We start from the raw sequence: 19,994 nt of genomic DNA, 5'->3' as shown, positions 1-19,994 counted from the left end.
CAAAGACAATGTTTTGAGCTGAATAAAACACTTAACTGCATGGAAAATTCCATTAGGTTGATTAGACACTTGCCTTAGGGCCCTCTTAAAACACCTGTTAAAAAAAAAAAAAAAAGATAGCTATTGCAATGCGGCTTAAAAATATTGGAAAAGCAGGAAATGGAGCTTATTAGAGCTCAAATTAGATCCAAGATTTATGTGAAGAACAGTTGGCCTCTTTAAAAGGCCTGCTTAATCCCTAGATGGTTTTTATTGTTTCTATTATTATTATTTATTTATACAGTGCCATAGGTATACATGGCACTTTACAGACAAATAAAAGAAAACATGGGTCCTCCCCCAGAGAGTTTACAGTACCTGATCCAGCAAAGAGTTAAGTACACGAGTAACTTCATTTGCAGGACTAACCTCTCTTGGAACCAATGAGATTTTTCAAAAAATCAATTTATTGACATGACTATCTCTTCCAGGTCAGACCCTCTCATGTCAGACACTCAGCCTAAAGCCACAGGTGAAGAATCCAGTTCATGGGAATATCTACTTGAGTGGGGCACTAACTTCTGCTGAGCAAACCTTACAGTAGGATTTTGTTCCAGGTAAAGATTTTGTTCCATGATAAAGATAAGGCAAAGCAAAGAAGGAGGGAAGCTAAGCAGTTTTTGTACTGGTAAGTTGGCTTCAGTGAAAGTCTTTTCTAGTATTTGTAATATTTTCTCGATTGAGGTAGAAAAATGAGTCAGTGATTGAGAAAAAGCTCCACAACATGGCTTGGTGCACACAGGGGACAGTGGATGTTGTGTTTGTCCTCAGTGGTGGGACAGGGCTGGCTCTCAGGGATGACTGAGAGGGACAGAGGCTCTGTCTGCAGCTGAGGCTGCTGAGGTGGAACCTTACAGTGTGCATGACACCTCAGCTGCAAACTCTAATAACATCACTATTAGAGTACTCCAATAACATTCTGTGCAAGTGTGCTCTTTCTTACCTTGCAAAAGCTCTTCTGGCTCCTGTTAAACCCCCTCTATTCTGTTGTGGTTTCTCTGGGAGATGGGGGGATCCTGCTCTGCTCCTTACTGTCCTGATGCCCCCATTTCTGTCAATGGAAAATTGGAGCTACCTCAAGCCACTTCTCTTCTGGAGGGTAGTAATGACTACTCCAAATGTGCAACCCTATTTGCCTGCATATAAACTTTTAATAATGTTCATTAAACTTTATTAGAATTGTTCGTGCAGCGAGATCAGGGTTACAAATTAAAACCTCAATCCTGCAAACACTTATGGAGCTTTATTCATGTAACCAAAAGGAAAAAATTCTCTTTCTATACTTGTACACTTGAACTGAATCTGAAATGTAAATACAGTGCTATTTATTTTCTTATCCTCTGGCATTAAGGTTAAAACCATGCAGGCAGGAAAGAAATTATAGGTTACTGGTGTTTAAAAAAAGAAAACGACTCCCAACTTTTTTGAAACTGCATTAAAAAAATATGTGCAAAAAAATTTATATTGCAACAGACTTGGAAAAGTCAATGAAAAAGTGAAGCATGGCTGTAGGTGCATAATGATACACAGAAGTGCTGGCCAGAAGAGACACTGAAATCTCTAGAAGTGTTGCAAGGAACTTTATGAGTAAAAGGACCAGATCAAATCAGAGTCTGATACAAGAACTCAATGAAGCTGGAAAGAATTTTTCCATTTCTATGCTTTGAATCAGATGCAGTGACCAACAAACTGCAGGACTGCAGGTAAAGGAGCAGTCATAAAATCCAGAAAGAGTTTTTAGAGAAAGCAGACATGAGTGTCATAAAGCCAAGGTCAAACTCCATCACCAACACAAGTAAGTGTGTCAATTATACCTTTTTTTAATGCTAAGTACAGTATTTATGGCTATTTATTTATCTTGGAAAAAAAGGTAAATTAATGCATTTATTTTAAAAAGCATGTTTTTATTCCATTGAATAATTTCCTTTGAAAAAGAAAAATGTTTCCTAACCCCATTAGCAGTTAAACCTGATTTCTTGTTGTTGTTTCTATCAGAGATAAGTCTGCATATCATTATTCATGCATAATCTGATTTCAACTGATTCCTTGTTTACAATTTCTTTGGTGCATTTTCTTATATAAGCAAGAATTAATACACTTAGGCATGAAAGAAATACTCTCTATTGTCCTTTATTGCAATTCTTTGGAATGTGCCATACATCATCTTAACTCCCAATGACGCTGAAAACAGCCTGAGGAAAACAGGAATAAATACACATATAAACAAGGAGAAGTACACTAACAGGAAAATCCTTTAAGCACAGGATTGCATTAGGCATGTGTAATATAAGCAATGCAGATCATGAGTGAGCCCAAATTTTTGAATAAGCACAAAACATACTTGAAGCTCCCGCAGCGTGGGTGATAAGGGAGTCAGAGCAGTGCCAGCGCCTGCTCGCTGGAGCACAGCTGCCAAAACTCGGCTCGTCCCTGCTGCCGGCCCCTCTTCTCTAAATGCGAGCACCCTCCAGTGTGCACACCCAGAACATCCAGCGCACACCCCGAACATGCAGAGCACACCCCGAACATCCAGCGCAAACCCCGAACATGCAGAGCACACCCTGAACATCCAGAGCACACCCCGAACACCCAGAGCACACCCAGAATATCCAGAGCACACCCCGAACATCCAGAGCACACCCCGAATATCCAGAGCACACCCCGAACATCCAGAGCACACCCCGAATATCCAGCGCACACCCCGAACATCCAGAGCACACCCCGAACATCCAGAGCACACCCAGAATATCCAGAGAACACCCAGGACATTCAGAGAACACCCAGAACATCCAGCGCACACCCCGAACATCCAGAGCACACCCCGAACATCCAAAACACACCCAGAACATCCAGCGCACACCCTGAACATCCAGAGCACACTCCGAACATCCAGAGAACACCCCGAACATCCAGAGCACACCCCGAATATCCAGCGCACACCCCGAACATCCAGAGCACACCCAGAATATCCAGAGAACACCCAGGACATTCAGAGAACACCCAGAACATCCAGCGCACACCCCGAACATCCAGAGCACACCCCGAACATCCAGAGCACACCCCGAACATCCAAAACACACCCAGAACATCCAGCGCACACCCTGAACATCCAGAGCACACCCCGAACATCCAGAGAACACCCCGAACATCCAGAGCACACCCAGAACATCCAGAGAACACCCCGAACATCCAGAGCACACCCCGAACATCCAGCGCACACCCTGAACATCCAGCGCACACCCTGAACATCCAGAGCACACCCTGAACATCCAAAACACCCAGAACATCCAGCGCACACCCCGCACCGGCCGGTCAGCTGATCCCAGCCCAACTCACGGGGCTGATCCCAGCCTAACTCAGCGGGGTTGATCCCAGCCTAACCCAGGGGAGCCTGAGCCTGCCCTTGCCGCTCTCCTCCTGCTCTGGATCACACCTGCACTCGATGCAATCTGCTCCATTCCTGCCCTTGGCTCTCATTTTCATCATGGGCACTTACAGCCTTTCACATCAGCTCCCCTGATATGTTAATTGTGAGGAAAAAAGCACAAAACTGCTTCCCCCCTGCTCAAGTATTGAAAAATATAAGTGAATATGGAGCACAGTAAGACTCAAAAGACTGTGTCCCATGTAACCCATTATTTCTGAGCTTCTTATTGCAATATATTTTTGCTACTTCTTTTTATTTTTTTATTTTTTTATTTTGGGAATGACAGGCAAAAAACTTTCATGTTCAGAATGCCGAGACTATTTATCCTGCAGTAGTTAATAATATGCTTTCTTTTTAGTTTCTCCTTCATAATAATTATTGTCTTCTCAGCAGCTAGATTGGTTTTTATTTATTTTTACAACTAAAAAAATATATTTGCAGTTCTCATTGATTTTTTCCTGCATGTAGTAGTATTTTCTGGCATTTTAACATATTAAATTTCACATGGTTGATTTTTCCAAACTATAATCCTACAAAAGTGGTTCTCATACTCATGTACAGGAAAGATGAAACAGATATAATAGCTCTAGAGGTAGTGACAGGATTGTAAAATTTGACCTTATGAAAGAAGTAATGTGATGACTCTTCAAAACTAAACTGTTGGAGGTCTGTGGTATTTTAGGGCCCGTGTTCCTCTGAATACTGCTCACAAATATAAAAGCTGTCTAACCTGCCTTGCAACTAAAATTGAAGTTGATTCCAATGAGTCTGTTCAAAGAGCCAGATTTAAAGGGCAGCTGTGACTTGGCAAAACCCAGGTCATATCCATCTTTTCAATTTTAGAATTTCTCTTTCAAGCTAAGGTGTAATAAGAAAAAAATTATAATAAATTTGTTTATAATTGAGTATACTTGTCATCTAAATATCTAATTTACATCACTATAGGCTTTGCCTGGAGCACTTCCCAGTGTGCTGTGTCCTACCTTCCAGTGAATACTCCAGAATTTCAAAGGTATTTGTGTGCCCAACTTCTGCAAAGTTACCACCTAACATTCATCACATTGAGTGAAATCCCAAAAAAGGAATTTTTACTGATAGATTATTTTTAATGCACAGAGCCTTAAGTGATACAGCTGCTTTGCAATCTGAACCATGTACTCCACCAAGAACCATGATGCCAACCACACTTTACAGCCAAATCCAGCCCTGCAGGTGAATCTGGGGGATACACAGGTGTCTCTGAGGCAAATCAGCCATATAAAAATCAATATAACCACATTAAAAATATAAGAAAAAAATGCTCCCAGGGAGCTTACTAATAGGTTTTTGCAACTTGTCCTTTACATTTAGATTAATCAATAAAGAACCATCACTGACAATGTTTAGGCACATAAACTCTATTTCTTTTTTTCCTTTGTGTCTCTAGGCACAAAGGCTCTATTTCTCAATTACACAATTTTCTTGAATATTATCTCTAATCAAAATACCCTACTTGCTAATTCATGCCCTAACATGACATTTTGAAAGTGGGAGTTGGATTCCCTGAATGGCTTAAAATACAATGAAAACTGAATGATCATATTTTAACAGATTTTCAAAAGGAAAACTCAGCTTACTGTTAACTCCAGAAATGTGACCTGGTCCCTGTTCACTCACCCCCCTGCAGGCACTGGGGGCTGCTGAGAGTCCCTCCAAAGCCTTCTCCTTTCCAAGCTGGACAAGACTCATGGTGGCCCTTTGCTGAACCCTCTCCAGGCTTTCAGTCTTTCTTGTTTTATTTGCTGCTTATTAATACACTACAGCAGCTATCCCAAAGTGATTGGCAAAACAGAATCCCAGAAGCCAGTGTTGTCTTCTGATTAAAAATATGCTTTCTGCTGGTGAATTCTAGCCTGAAGTCTGTCAACGGCACACCGTATTTCTGAGTTTTCTCATTCTTACCTTTGATATTTATAATGTCTCCCCCTCTTCTAGACATTTAACAACTTATTTTTTCAAAGTCACCTGAGGAAAAAAGTTGACATAGTAACACTGTTGTACTTAGAAGTGTTAGAAATAATAGAGAGATGGTACTTATTAAAATATGATCACTGACTTGAACTGCATAGAACAGGCAGAGTAGAGAATAATTCCCATTCTTGTTCTCCCAGGAGCAAAGCTGCATATTCACTTTTGGTTTCAGATCCAAATTGCAGGATTGTTCAACTGAAAAATGCAACTATTTTCAATTATGGAACTCTTCTGTGCTCCTGACTGCTTTTTCCAGTGGTTTAACTTAACTGCAGCAGAGAGAGGCTGGATGGGAGCAGTGAGAGATGACATCACATCTGTCTGAACTAACAGGGTTACAAACAACTGCATTAAGTTCAGCTGAATGGATCAACAAATAAGAAGAATTATTCTTTTCCATAGCTTCTAAACATAAGTCACAAGAACTCCAGCCTTTGGAAAATTCTCCTTTAAAGCAAGACTAATTAATTTCACATTCTTGTTTTTGTACCTTTTATAGGTCCTTAAGCTGAACAGTCATTTAACTTTTTAATGTGTCATATGTCTTTAATAAATAACTTCTAGTGTTGTTTCTTCCACCTTATTTTCTCCTATGCACAACACACATCTACACATACAAAAGTGTGTGTCTTCTCTCTATTTAAATTATAATGGATTGTCTGTATTAAAGATGTCCTAGTCTGGTTTATTTAATTTCACTTATTAATACTTTCATTCATTGACTGCGCAAATACTTTGAATTCAACCAATGGCAATAATCTCACAACTGAACAACAATAATTTCAGTTTTTACATGTGCAATGAAAATGTTTATTTTGTTAGTATGCACCATGTTTAGAGCTGAGAAACTGAGTCTGGAAATGTAAGTTCCATCCCTGACTTGGTTACCAACTTCTTTTTTTGGTCTTGACTGTATTAAAGACATCAAGCTAAAATTTGGTGCTCAGGGTTCCTCACTACTTGATTCCAATCCTCTGTGTGAAGGACTGAAGCTGCCCTTCAGGAACCCTCAGCACAGCAATGTGACAATGGCAGAGTGCTTTACCTCCTGCCACTCCAGAGGAACTGGAGAAGAAATTTATCCACACAGTGTTAAAGAGCCACTGAGGATAGTTAAGAGGCATATTTTCTAGTGTTTGGATTAAGGTGTTATCTGGACAAGAGCCAGGATTTAAAGAACTGTAGTAACTCAGGGTTGTAGGTCTCAGCTGATTGTCCACAGGTTTAGCTTAGCTCAAAATCACCCTGAATTTTGGCAAAGCCTAAGTTCTGCCTCTTCAAACCTCATTCACAATTTCATGTGACCTGACTGTTACAGAAACTTCACTAAAGCAGCATGCACAAGGAAGGAAAAGTGATGTGAGGAAAGACAAAGGACTTTTTAGAGATGAGCTTCTTGATCAAGCATATTCAAATAATGAAGGGTGGGTTTAAGACTTATGTGACCTGGTCTGACAGGAGTTGGTGAGTAAATCTTCCTCTGAGAGAGGAAGCTGTAAGAAATCCCTTATTTGAGATTTGTGGTACTGAGCTGAAAGTTTTGAAAGTAGACTAAAAATTTGTCCAAGTCTCAATTTCTAGCACCAAGAAAAACTAAAGAACCAGACCTGCTCCCTGTAACAGTTTTGCTACTTCCTTTATTTTCCTTCCAAAGCATCAGCTCTCCTCTTTAGATAAACCATATCAAAAACAGGTGGGGGAGCACATGATTGCAACAGCAGAATGTGCAAACCTGTAGCTGTTCTCTGGAGAGAACCTGGTATCAACCACACTTGCAGCTAAAACTTGGAACATCTCATTGGACACTCTGGCTTTTTGCAGCACCTCTGAGGCTGTGGTGTCACAGGGGACAGATTTAAGTTTAACATTTATTATTTAACATATATCTAGTTTTTCTTTACCAAAATTAGCAGCAAGACTGCCAAATCCTCCAGGCCATACTTTTCTTTACACTTGTTGCTAAGAAAAGAAAACTGCATCAGATCTTTGGGTGATAAAAATGAGAATAGTGTTCAAGTCTTCAGGGCAGAGCTACAAATTGAAATTATGGAATAATTAGTTCACAATATTGTGATGGCTCATAAAGAATTCTTACAAATTAAATTAATCACAAGTGGTCTTACTTCTTATTTTAATTTCTTAAAATATTTTTAACAAATTCCATTCGCTCACACTCCTTCTAGGCAACTTTCCTGGTCCTTAGAATTCTAGTGGATTGTAATAAAAGGGAAAAACTGCAGTAATTTTTCAATGATGTGGTAATACATCTTGATATATATAATGGTGATAACCAGAAATGATGAAACTAAAAGGTATTTTCAGTATTAGTCAATCTAGGTCTCAATTTTTTTTTTTCTATAGCTAATTTTACAGTTCCACATTGAAGAATGTAGAGAATAGAATTCTTATATCAACACTGTAACACCTATTGGCATATAAGTAATCACACAGTATTTTCATGACTCACCTCTAGGAAGACAAGAACAGATCTTTCATTATTTTTCATTTCTAACAGGCAAACTGAGTAAGAATAAAATACTTTTTCCAAGAGTCTTAGATTAAACTGGACCAAGAGCAAGGGTTCTTGGATCTGTTATCTCCTTTAGCTCAGATTGCTAAACCTTTTTTTTTTTTAAGCCAGTCAGAGCTTTTGAGGTATTGTGGACTGTTTATTCTGCTTTTTGGCAGCACTGCTAATTCTGTGCAAAGTGGCAGGATTTAAATGTATGGCTTTTACCACTGATGCCCATACATTGATCTTTGAAGTCCTTCTTTTTTTTTTTAATATTAGATAACTGAATATAACATTAATAAAATCAGTAATACCACATACAATTACCCCTCTTTGAGAAAATACCTGTTCCACTAAAAAAACACAAATGGACTCTAATGACATAATTTTGTTAAGGAGCCCTCTCAGTGTTAGTGAGCAAATGACACTAAGACATTAGAATTCTTTAATGCAAACCTTTCTGTGCTTTACTGGTTCCATTAATGCCCCACTCTTCTCAGAAGTGACAGAGAAGGGAGAGAGGGTGGGACATGCCATGGTCCTGTGGCACTCAGGTCCTCGAGCTGGCCCCACACTGAGCATCTCCAGGGCCAAAAGAACCTGTTTCAGAGAGACCTTCTGCCAAGGATGGATCTGGGGCTAGGCTGAAAAACACACTCACCATTTTTGTATGAGACTGATTGCTGCTGCCCAGACTGCTCCTGTGTAATTTGGAGGATAATCTGAGCCAAATGAGGAAGATATTTGCATTTTGCAAATGACTGGCAATAGTCTAAACAAGAGATTAAGATGACTGTATAATTTCTTTGCTCCTTCACCAGAAACAACTGTGTTTATATTTACCAGAAATCTCTTCTGTGAACATTCATTTCTAACTAAAGCTGTTCTACCATATGGACCAGACATTTTACCTTCTCAAAAAAAAAAAAAAAAAAAAAAAAATCAGTTAATTTATGATGGAATATTTCTTTGACTATTTCTATAGAATGGCAGGGGAGACTGGCAACCACTAGGTTTTATCTGTCCAAAGTGAAAATTTTGCAGCCTGTTTGCTGCAAAAGTTCTGAAATTGGAGCTAGTAACCTCAGGTACATATACCTGAAGGTGAAGAAGGTGTAAATCTCAATCTACAAAACTATGAGCTTTTCACTTCAACTGCTCTTGTCAGTTTTATTCATGAGCTATAAGTTAACAGACATTTAGAAAGAGCAAATAGATTGTTACTTATGATAACTAACATTAATATAATGTCAAAAAAATATCCCAATTTAGATACAGAGCTAACAGATGTGAAAAAACAGAGACTTCAGAGGCAAAATAAAATGGGTCTGTTTCTAACACTAAACACCTTACCATCATCCTATCAATATGGTGATTAAACTTTATCAATCATACAGCAATTGTTGTCCTTATTTATTTTTTGTGTTATTAAAAGTTTCCAACTGCAAAAACATAAAAGTCACAATAATTCAAGGAAATGGTGAAAGTTCAGCTCTGTGAAATTAAAATTAAAAAAAAAAAAAAAAAGAAAAAAGGAAGGAAGGAATAAAGGAAGGAAGGAGTTTAAAACCTAGATGTTTAGACAGTCCTGCAAGCCCCCTTGTGACCTTACTCTGATATTTAACAAAACATTAATCTTCTTGCCAGCAATTATAAAGAATACAGTGATGTAGCTGGGGCTCAGTGAGTGAGTAATAGTAATTCCATTGTTCTCTTTTATTTATGCCTTGGCTGTACCAGGCAGATGAGGTAAGTTGGGGCTTTTTATATGTTATTATTCTGAACTGGCAATACATAAAGGCTGATTACACAAATATCTGTCTGTTTCTGAAGCACTGTTTCACACCTCCTTCCAGCTCATGATCAAAGCGTTTCAACATTTTATTATGAAATCATGAATCCCTGCTTAGTTTGCATATGAATTATAGCCTTAAAAAAACCCCAAACTGGTGCACAACAGTGACAGTGCCTTTTGAACCAAGGAACAAAACAAGGTGTTACACATTACTTCTGGAAGGCAATGACTTGCTGATTAATTCTGTTTGCTGGAGCACAGTCCAACCTCCCAAGTGAATACATAAGCCTTGAGACCAAAGACATTTTTTTGTGAACAGGCCAGTGATTTTTTTCCTCTTGTAAGAAAGTGAGCTCTATTAAGAAGTTGAGAAAGTGTTGTCATGTAGCTGTAACCAAAACAAAACTACTAGAGCTTCCCTCTCCTTTTCTGAAATGCAGTAGCTATTAAAAAAAATTGAAAATAATCCAGTTGTCCAGTTAATAGCATCCCACTGTACAAACCTTGCATTCTGAAAGTTCCTGAGCGAGTTCCACCTGTGTGCATAAAGCACATTGAAAGAATAAGTGATACAGAGCTCCCTAAGCCACACACAGGTCTGCTGCACCTTCTTTTAGGAGAACTGCTATAGTGTCTTTAAGAGTCACACTTAGTAAATTTCAAGGATCAAAAAACCTCTTGATGTTCAATCTTTCTTCTTCAGAAAGATTAAAGGTCAAGGTATCCACTCTGATTTTTTATCTTCTGAGAAACTTGCATTTCAGAGTCACAAGAGTGCCAATCAGGGATAAGACATAACACTAAATTTTTTAAGAACAGCATCCAGTAGCTGATGCTTATGCCAAGATGTGGCATTCCTGTATGACATATACACCTAATTGAATGCCAGTGTTTGATCTCAGCTTGATCTCAGAAAAACATACAGTGTTTTTCTCACAGTAGTCTGAAAAAGTGCCATTTTTGTAAAATATAAAATATGCTAAGGATTTTCCAAGTTTATTTAGTATCATACAAAGATGAACTGAGAACAATATTATGAATAGAAATAAAATTTTATTAGGTTTTAGTGTCAGTAATTTGAAAGCCATGCCATTTCTGTCACTTCAGTCAAAGCAGGATTTGGCCCATAATTATTGACCTCTTTTTCTTGTAATGGTATCTTCCCCCTCTGTTTACTTCTTTGCATAGGCAGATGCACATCATCTTTATAAATCTGATAATGTCACTAAATCAAAATTTAAGGTAGAAGGGTAAAGGGAAACTACTTCTGTTTTGTGACCTGCCAAAAGAATAATCTAAACTCTGACTGCTGCACTTCCACCCAGCTGCACAGTGAAAGATCATGGGGCCAAGGCAACAGCCAAGCTAAGAACACTTGGTTTGTAAAAGATTTTTCAGATCATCAGTAGGTGGCTGAAGTAATTAAACTTAATACAGCATTTGTTTTCTGAACAGCTAAAGGCTTAGCTTGTCACACTGAATAGTATTTTCCTCTTGGAGTAAACCCATGGATGTTGTCCAAAAGCAGATTCAACAGAATGGCATCTCCTCCAACCTGGCTCTGTCTCACTGGTGGGACTCTGGGGCCAGGAACACCCACACATCTTTTGTCATGATATCAGCCAAGGATTTCTTTTGCTGGCCAATTCAACACATTACAAACATTTTGTAAAACTAGCTACCACTTCAGAATTTCACTCTGTGAAATAACTCTGAATGTGCATCTTTGACCCTATAATAATTTCTTCAGCACAGTCTAAAATTTGTGGGTTTAGATTTTGTGCATTAAAGTAATTGCATTTTTTACCCTAGCACATTTTAAAGCAGAAGAGAACAGCATTGCAGTGTGTGAGATTAGCAATTATGCTTTTATCAGTATAAATATATTATTATAGAAATGAATGAATTAATATATAAAACCTCCATGTGCAGACTTAATAGAAGTGCCAGACCAAAGAAGGAGAGATCCTCATCTGAATGTCAAACTTCAGAAAATAATCCATCTGGTTCTATTCACAGACAGACAGGCCACATCTCAGAGTACCTTGCAAAATCACTGCTCTCCATGCATGAGACACAAACTCACAAAGGCAAGAATTCAGAGTTGAGCCTTAAGCCCTGTTCATAATTTGTTTCATTGTTCCAGCACATATGAGATATGTAAGACTTCCAGCAGCTTTGAGGCTCCTGTTCTGCCCCTGCACAATAGGGGTGAGTTAAGGATTGCATTGTGTCCCTGTCCCCTCAGTTCTGGTGCCTGTGCAAGCTTTAAAGAAGATATTTAGAGTTATCTGAATGAGATTTTATGGTAAAGTTGAAACAACAAAATAGTATTTGGGAAAAGTAATAAAATCCTCTCTCAAACTAAGATACATTAAAACTGGCTCAGTATATCATGTAACTCATTATGTGGAATTACACCATTCCTCTGAGCTATAAATTTACATAGTACTGGAAACCATAGACAAGAAAAGACACTTGTAGCCAATGCTGTAAGAAAAATATTTTTAATTTGATAAAATATACTTTTGCAGAGCAGATACTTACATGCTCTACCTAGCAAAAACCTACTTCCAAAACTAATTTATGTAATAAAAAATTATCAAAGCTAATATTACATAATTTGGTTTTGTCCATTTTTTTACACAATTATCTTAATAATTATTTTGTAGTCTCATGAATCCCTGACTTTATGTGAAGATATTGCATTAGCTAGACTCTAAGGGATCACAATGACAACTATTTTTAGAAGCACTCATCACATGCACAGAACCCATCACCATGGAGTATTCAAATAATATTAAATCCATACAGAAAAATATCATAATTAGATGCAGTTACTACAACAAGCTGAATTCAAAAGGCTTAGAAATACTAATTCTTTACCTATTTTCTTCTTAAGTATATAAAGCATAAGAACCTTTGTGCAAAATTCGTAAAAATGATACTTTCAATATCATAAATACAGAATTAAGCTGCAGATTACACATTTTAGTGTGCACCTTGAGGCACTCAGAATTAAAAAAGCTGCCCAGGAACACAATGGCATTGTATTATGCTGATGCAATTAAGATATTAGACCATTTGCCACTTTGCTGGCCCATGGAGACTTGCATTCTCTGCCTGGAAATATCTGATGGTTTTGCAGGTTGACTAGAGATAAGATTGTTCACAGTTCTAAAGCTCTAGGTCAAGATGACTTCTGGACCTCCCAAAACTGGAACATGTAGAGAATTTTAGTTAAGTATTGCTGGCTTGAGGACATCTTTAAGAATGAGAAAAGAGCCACAAGCTCAGCACAACCAGGAGAAGTTCTAGAGCCCAAGCTATTTTCATTTCAGATTTCTGAATTATAAAGACAAGAGGACTGTAAAGAGATTTTATTACCCAGAAGCAAAGTTGCAAGTAGCAATGGTTTAAGAAAAATCCTGAAGAAACATAAGGTGGAATTGTGTGTACTTCTGGGAGTAAAACAACCTTCAGCTTCTTTAGGATAGGTAGATGCTGCTTCCTGAGGGCTCTGGTGCACTTAACTTGGCTGAACTTCTAAGAAAAGCAGTTATCCTTCTCTTTTGAATACTCCTGCTGCCAGAATGCTGAGGGTACCCTTCTAATTCAGGAAAGTGGACAGGGAAGAACAAAGGAGGAGGATATAAACACTGCCTGATTAACACACTTCTAGCTTATCTTTACATTTTCTGAAAAATGTTTCATTTCCTCTTGTTCTCCAGCTGCAGTTGGAGTTGCAGTTACTAAATTTCTGCAGAAGTGAACGAGGAAAAGCTGTTATTTTGGGGCTCTAACTTGGCATTCAGCACTTGAGGCTTGTATTGGTGAGGTAATCTCATTTTACTTCGCACTTGTTGTTGCCATATGGAATTTAGAGCAACCTTTGACTCTGGTTTCTTCTCTCTTTCCTATTCTGATCCTACTATTTCCACTGCATTTAATACACATTTCCAAACTGTGCTTACTCTTGCAACAGTATGTCCAGGTCAGTCAACTTCTAATTAATTACTGTAAGAGACTTCCTGACAAACTTGCTACACTTTTGCTTTTGAAAATGGAGACTTAGGGGAATCAAGTAGCTCATGAGATTTTCTATTTTCCCCCAAATTTTCTCACTACTCTGATGTTACATTTCTTGAATTAATTCATATATATCACACTGATTGTCACTTTGCACAGCCATTCTGCAATACAACTGAAAAATGCAACCATTATCATGATCACATTTGATGATTTTGTAACTTTACAACAAGCTGTTATGGCAAGACAATTCAGTCTCACACAAGAATGTACAAAACCAAAAGGTCAGCAGCTCTCTCATGGTATTCATCCTCAGAGGCATGTAGGAGGTCAAACACACACGTACTCAACAAAAGGTTTTCACTCAGAATTTGAAGTTCTGCTCTTGGGCACACTTGGACCATCATTCACAGAACCCACAATTTCCCCTTTCCCCTACACTCCCATGGTTTGAATGAACTTGCATTCTCCAAGCACAGCTGGTCACTCCTCCTTTTCTCCAGTGGCTTCATCTCTTTTGCCCAGGGAGCTGGAGCCTATTCCTAAATTAATTTTAATGGAGTTTTTTTTTTATCTTCTGCATAATTCTGAAAGGAAAAATACTCTTCTATTGAGGTTACTCTACATTAGCCTAACGAGCTTTGGGATTGTCTCACAGAACTTTTAAGAAAGTAACAAGCAGGTTTTGTTCAGATAAACAAACATTTAAAATTGGGTACCAAGGTGTCTAATCTCAGTCCCATTCAACGAGAGTCTGGTACTTAATTCCCATGGTCTGCACCTTGGAGATTTTGGCACAAGGGAAATGAAGTAAAAACCAGTTTCTCATGAAACTTCATGTCATGTTTGGTACAGGAATGGTTTGGCAAACACCCAGGCAAGGACACCTGATTGCCACAGCCAGGGAGGTGAGCATGAATTCTGCATCAGACACGTTGCACTGCTGAGCAGAACAATTGTCAAATACTTTTAAAAGCTAGACTCCAAATGTACAGAAAATGGCTACGGGATTAAATCACATACAATTTTTAAAGATATCTTTTTTCTCTGTAGCATCTGCTCTCATTATGAACTAATTTTCTTATCTATGCTTGGGTCCATTTCTTAAATCTGAACATAGGATAAATATTTCCACTGGCTTACATGGGTAATTGAGCCTGAAAATAATACTTTCAATATGGTTAATTCATCAGGAAAATAAAAAATACATTTGCACAATTTTAGTATGCCTCTTCCTTTAGTACTTTTCTTATTTTACTGTAAATGTAAATTTACACTACTTTGTAAATTATGCTTATAATTATCTATATAATCCCAACATCTTTAACAAATTAACAATAAGAAGTATCAGTGAAAAACACGTTATATCCACTTGAAATAAATTAAGCTGCTATTTATATCTGATACACATTCTTCCCAGCCATGATGGGACTGATGTAAGACCATCACTTCAGTCAGATATTCCTGTCTCTCAGACGTTTCCTTGCTCTCTCTTGCCAAAGTCTCTTGTTAACTGTTCATGAAAGGTCTTCCTAGAGACTGATATGCTGCACAGGGTCCTTAGCATGACTCTTTATTCATGCTGAGATCATATCTACTGATTTTCTAGCTCTTCTCCTCCAGGTTCTGTGCTGCAGTCCCTTCCTTTTTGAAGTTTCTATTTTCATAGATGACCATTACTTTCTTATATTTAATTCCTCCTAAGTGCTGTAATTTCCCAAATGTTTTTAATTCCATAAGCTGTTTCCTGTGATCTTCTCCAGACTACTTCTCAGCATGGTTTTCAGCTTTCTCTGGGGCTATATTTTTTTTTATCCACCTCTTCCTCTCCTCTCTTTTCCCTCTGCATACAACAGCACTGGCCTCCTTCAGCCATAGCTCATTTGTCTGTTTAGCATCTGTTTGTCATTCATACCCCTTGATGTTAGAACACTCATCTTTTTCATATTCTCATCTACAGCCCACTGTGAATAGTTGCACAATGCCTTAGAGTCACCATAAGCATTTAGTGCTATTTCTTTTATTAGGATATTTGCATCCTTATCTCCAATGCTCTCCCTTTTCCCTGGGAAGTTTTAATATTGTCATCACTGTTTTGAATTTACTGTTTCCTGCAGCTGATCTTTAATTAGAAAGCTGTAATGGGACAGTGTATTTGCAGAAGCCTCATTTGTCCAGACTCCATGTATAGGAATCTGTTCCTAAATACAGAGTTTGTCAAAACGAAGGTTTTTCACTACTTTTATTACAGATAAGGGAGCCCACTGACAAGTCCTAATTTGTCCCAATACTCAGAATTCACAAACACCACAAATAAACTGGCATCACTTCATGAACATAACATTGTAGAGTTTACTTTGGAGACAGCAACTGCTGAAATTGGAATGTAGTAGCCACACTCTTCTAAGCCTTCTCTGCTGTTATCTCCATGCAGCTGTGAATCAATGCAACCTAAACAAGGTAAAATTTTTACAGAATGTTCCATCCTGAGGCTAAATGATTTTTTCCTTCTTTGCCCTGAAAGTATTGTAATCAGTATTTATTCTTGAAAAAACTTGAAGGCCATAATCATATATCAAGGCCCAGTTGTGACATGTAAATACACCCACTTTTTATACAACATAAGAAAGCTTGCAAGCCATGGATCTGAGTGATACAGTGAATACAAAACAGATGAGGAAAGCCCAAGGTAACAGTGGGATGGTAATGGCTGGTGTAATAAGCAGTGCTACTGCACCTCAACTGCTTGGCTGTGATTAAACTAATGTCATAACTGCTACCATGCTAAGAAAAGGCATTAATAGCAGAATGGTGGTTTCTTGTCTGCTCTCTTCTGAAATTTACTCAGCACCAAAGTATTTATTAGAAACATATTTATTGTGTACTCACTTTTGGATGTGCCATATGTTCCTCTACTGATGATGATGTAATAATTTGTGTTTATTTTTTTTTTAAGTGCTGTATAAAATGACTAAAGATGAAACTGGAACAAGTCACTAGATATCAGTGCTGAATGTCAGATCAGTTTCATAGGAAGACAGTCATGCCTCTAACAAGAAGTTTGCTCTAATGAAATGAAGGAGATCAAAGATGATAGAAAGCAAAGCTATGTAATGAAACAGTGATTTAAGAAGCCTGGGACATTTATTTTATTTTCATTGTATGATAGGTTACTTGCTTTACAGATTGGTATTGTTTATTCTGGTGTCTGTACATGGTTTTGATTATATTAATTACATTATTGGCCAAATTCTAAACTGTTGTAAATCAAAATTACTATTCTGACTCCAGTGAATGACAGTGACTTATACCAGCTGATAATCTACCCTGCAATGCCTTACAAAAGCAGGATAAAGACTTTGCAAGCCTTCTAAAAAGTTTGTTTGTTTGTGAAAATGTTACAATTTATTGTCGTTTTGCAAATGGATAGAATTTCTTGCTGTAAATACTTTAATTACTATTATAAAATGAATTGAAATTTAATTAAAGATGAAAAAAAGCACAGTGGAAATTTTTAAAAGGATAAAACCAGCGAGAAACACTCCCAGATTTGAATGTCATTTTAACAGTAATTTGAACCAACATCTGAAACGTGTTATATAATTTTAAACATATACTAAAAATTATTTTCTTCCAGCTTAGAGCAAGTGCAGACTCAATAGTAGTTCCAAAGCTTTTAGTTATTTCCCCCCTCAATCTCTAGACGTAAACAAACAAGAATGCCAATTAAAAAAGTTACTTCAGGCAATAATCTTGTCAAAGTAGTTAAAGAGGGTTAGACTCAATCATCAGAAGGTAGGGCAACATCTAGGGAAAGCATTCATTATATAAACACATTGCATTTATTTAAGCAGTGATTCTCCAACAATTTGGAACAAATGCCTTGGATATCATTGAAAAATATTAGTTTTTCTCTTAATGAGACAATCAAAGGATATTTTTGGTTCTCTTAAGGTATAAAATGAACATGTCACTGTTTCAAAAGGCATTTATGATACTAAATAGGTGGGCAGGTTTTACTGAAGATTGTTGTACCCTCAATTCCCTAATTTTTCCTTGTTTCTCAGAGGCTGTCACCAGGAGCTCCATGTGCTGTTTCTCCACTGTGACACCAATTTTCCTGGGGTTTATGGAGGGCCCAGTAAAAATGGGGAAAGCAAAACCTAATTTCTGAAATTCAGGCTAATAAGTGTGCAGGCACTGTCAGAGTGTGTCAGCTTCCTTGAAGAAGGAATGTAAACTCAACAGGTTTGAATGTAAACTCCAACAGTTGGAGGTTTTTTTTTTTTTGGTTGGGCACCAAATGCATTTCTCAGGGTCTGAGCAGGCTGCACAAACACCTGGAGTGCCCTCAAAGGTGAGCAAGGCCTTTGGGTGGGCAGAGCTGTGGTGGAGACATGGACCAGGACCTCAGGGGGCACCTGCTCTCAAATTTGGGCCCAGCCAATGACACCTGTAAGATTTCAGCCCAGAAAGCATTTTCAAATGCAAAATGGCAAGAACTCGAATGCCTCTGGAAAGAAAGCAAGCTCCAGTGAGGATTAAGCACCCTCTTGTGCTGACACAGAGACTATTCATGGACCCCCCATGAAAATCAGCTAAATCCCTGGGGAAGCTGAAAACTCCATTCCATTGGCACTCACTGAGTGTCTATCTAGGTATTTGCCTTCAAAATAGACCCTACATGCTGCAGTGAGTGACATAATGAGGATTTGAAGTGATGGTGTAGCTCAATATGCTAGTCCAAATGAACTTAATGTTCTGTAATTTATGCCTTTCTTTTTAAGACAACATGTCCTTATGTTTTTCCAAGAATAGATGTATAACTTAGTCCTTTGGGCACTGATCCATTTTACACATTTCCTGATCTGCCCTTGTGTTACTGGAAAACATTTTCCAGGATGAAAGCTCAGTTTGTGCAAGAAATAAAATCAATTCAATTGAACAGAGATGATGGTTGCACAAACATGTGGATATTGTGTTAAACACAAATGTTGACATTTATCAATATGATTTAGAACCAAACAGAAAAATTTCCTCTAGTGGACCAAACTTTGAATAGTATATTTGAATAACACTTGCATTAAACTAAGAGCAGCCTGCGTTCTGCATAATGTTTCAAATAGGAGTGCTAAAATGGTACATTTCTTTCCCATTGAGCAAAGATTTTATGTTTCTGGCAAGGTTTTGTAAGATAATGTACTTGTTAGCCAGAATAAGCACTCAGAAAATAACCCTATTCCTACTTTGATGTACAACTATAACAACAGATTTTTAGGAATGGATATGACCCATCTTATATTTACACATTATATATTTTTTTCCCAAATGTCAAAGATACTTATCTTAGTCAAGGGCTTCTCCATGGATCATGTTTCCCTATTTTTTCTAGGCTACTCTCAAGATGAATGAACTTTATCTTTCCAGGAAGTTGAATTTTTTATTTAAAATGTGAAATCTTGTTGAGTTCCAGGGTTAAGTGTGTGGTTTCAAAGCTGATATGCTTTCAACATGTGGCTCTCTTATTTCTAGCTATATTTAACATTCTTTTATCTTGAAACATTTTACTCAATTTCTCAAAAATTCTTTTATCTTGAAACATTTCACACAATTTCTCAGAAATGCCATTTGTTTAAAAATAAAAATAATTTTTTTGAGAATAAAGTCTCCACCAGGATATCTCTTTCTTCTATTTACATACAGGACACAACCCTGGCAAGAATTTAACTCCAGCAAGTTGGAGAAATTCCACCTGGACTAAATGTCCCACAATCAAACTAGTGTGTGTTCCAGAAGATGGTTCACTATCAGATGATATCAGATATCTTGCCTTGCAGATTCTCTGTGGATACTCTAACCCACTCCTAGACACATTCTGTATCAATTTTCTCAACTACTACTATTAAGATTTTAATGTAGAATTTCTACAGTTATGCAGAGATAACATAGAATTGTTGCAGAAATACTTCTACAGTGTTGTAGAAATATTTACTGGAGCTGAAATTCCAAATGTGCTTTCACATAGGAGGGTATAATCCAAATATTTCATATTCTAGTGCAGAGGCAGCTCCCTTAGACTAGTCTATGTAATCTGGATACAATTATCAATTTTTAGGACTTAAGAGTGTTGTATGAACCTTTCTGTTTTTAATGAGATGATATTTTCTGTCAAAAGACTTTTT

General features: G+C 37.6%; 1 long non-coding RNA gene across 2 annotated transcripts; it reads left to right on the top strand.

Moving 5' to 3' along the window:
- Positions 1-484: 484 nt before the first annotated feature.
- Positions 485-19,637, top strand: LOC306807045. Of its 2 annotated transcripts, XR_013775626.1 has the most exons (5): positions 485-667; positions 1,712-1,834; positions 4,245-4,284; positions 4,412-4,478; positions 5,649-8,910. It is a non-coding gene; the product is annotated as an uncharacterized lncRNA (long non-coding RNA). The 2 variants fall into 2 exon arrangements; XR_013775625.1 differs by lacking the exons at positions 4,245-4,284; positions 5,649-8,910 and adding an exon at positions 19,516-19,637.
- Positions 19,638-19,994: the final 357 nt, after the last annotated feature.

Source organism: Erithacus rubecula (assembly GCF_903797595.1).
Source record: "Erithacus rubecula genome assembly, chromosome: 12".
Lineage (NCBI taxonomy): Eukaryota > Metazoa > Chordata > Aves > Passeriformes > Muscicapidae > Erithacus > Erithacus rubecula.
This window is presented reverse-complemented; position numbering and strand designations above follow the sequence as displayed.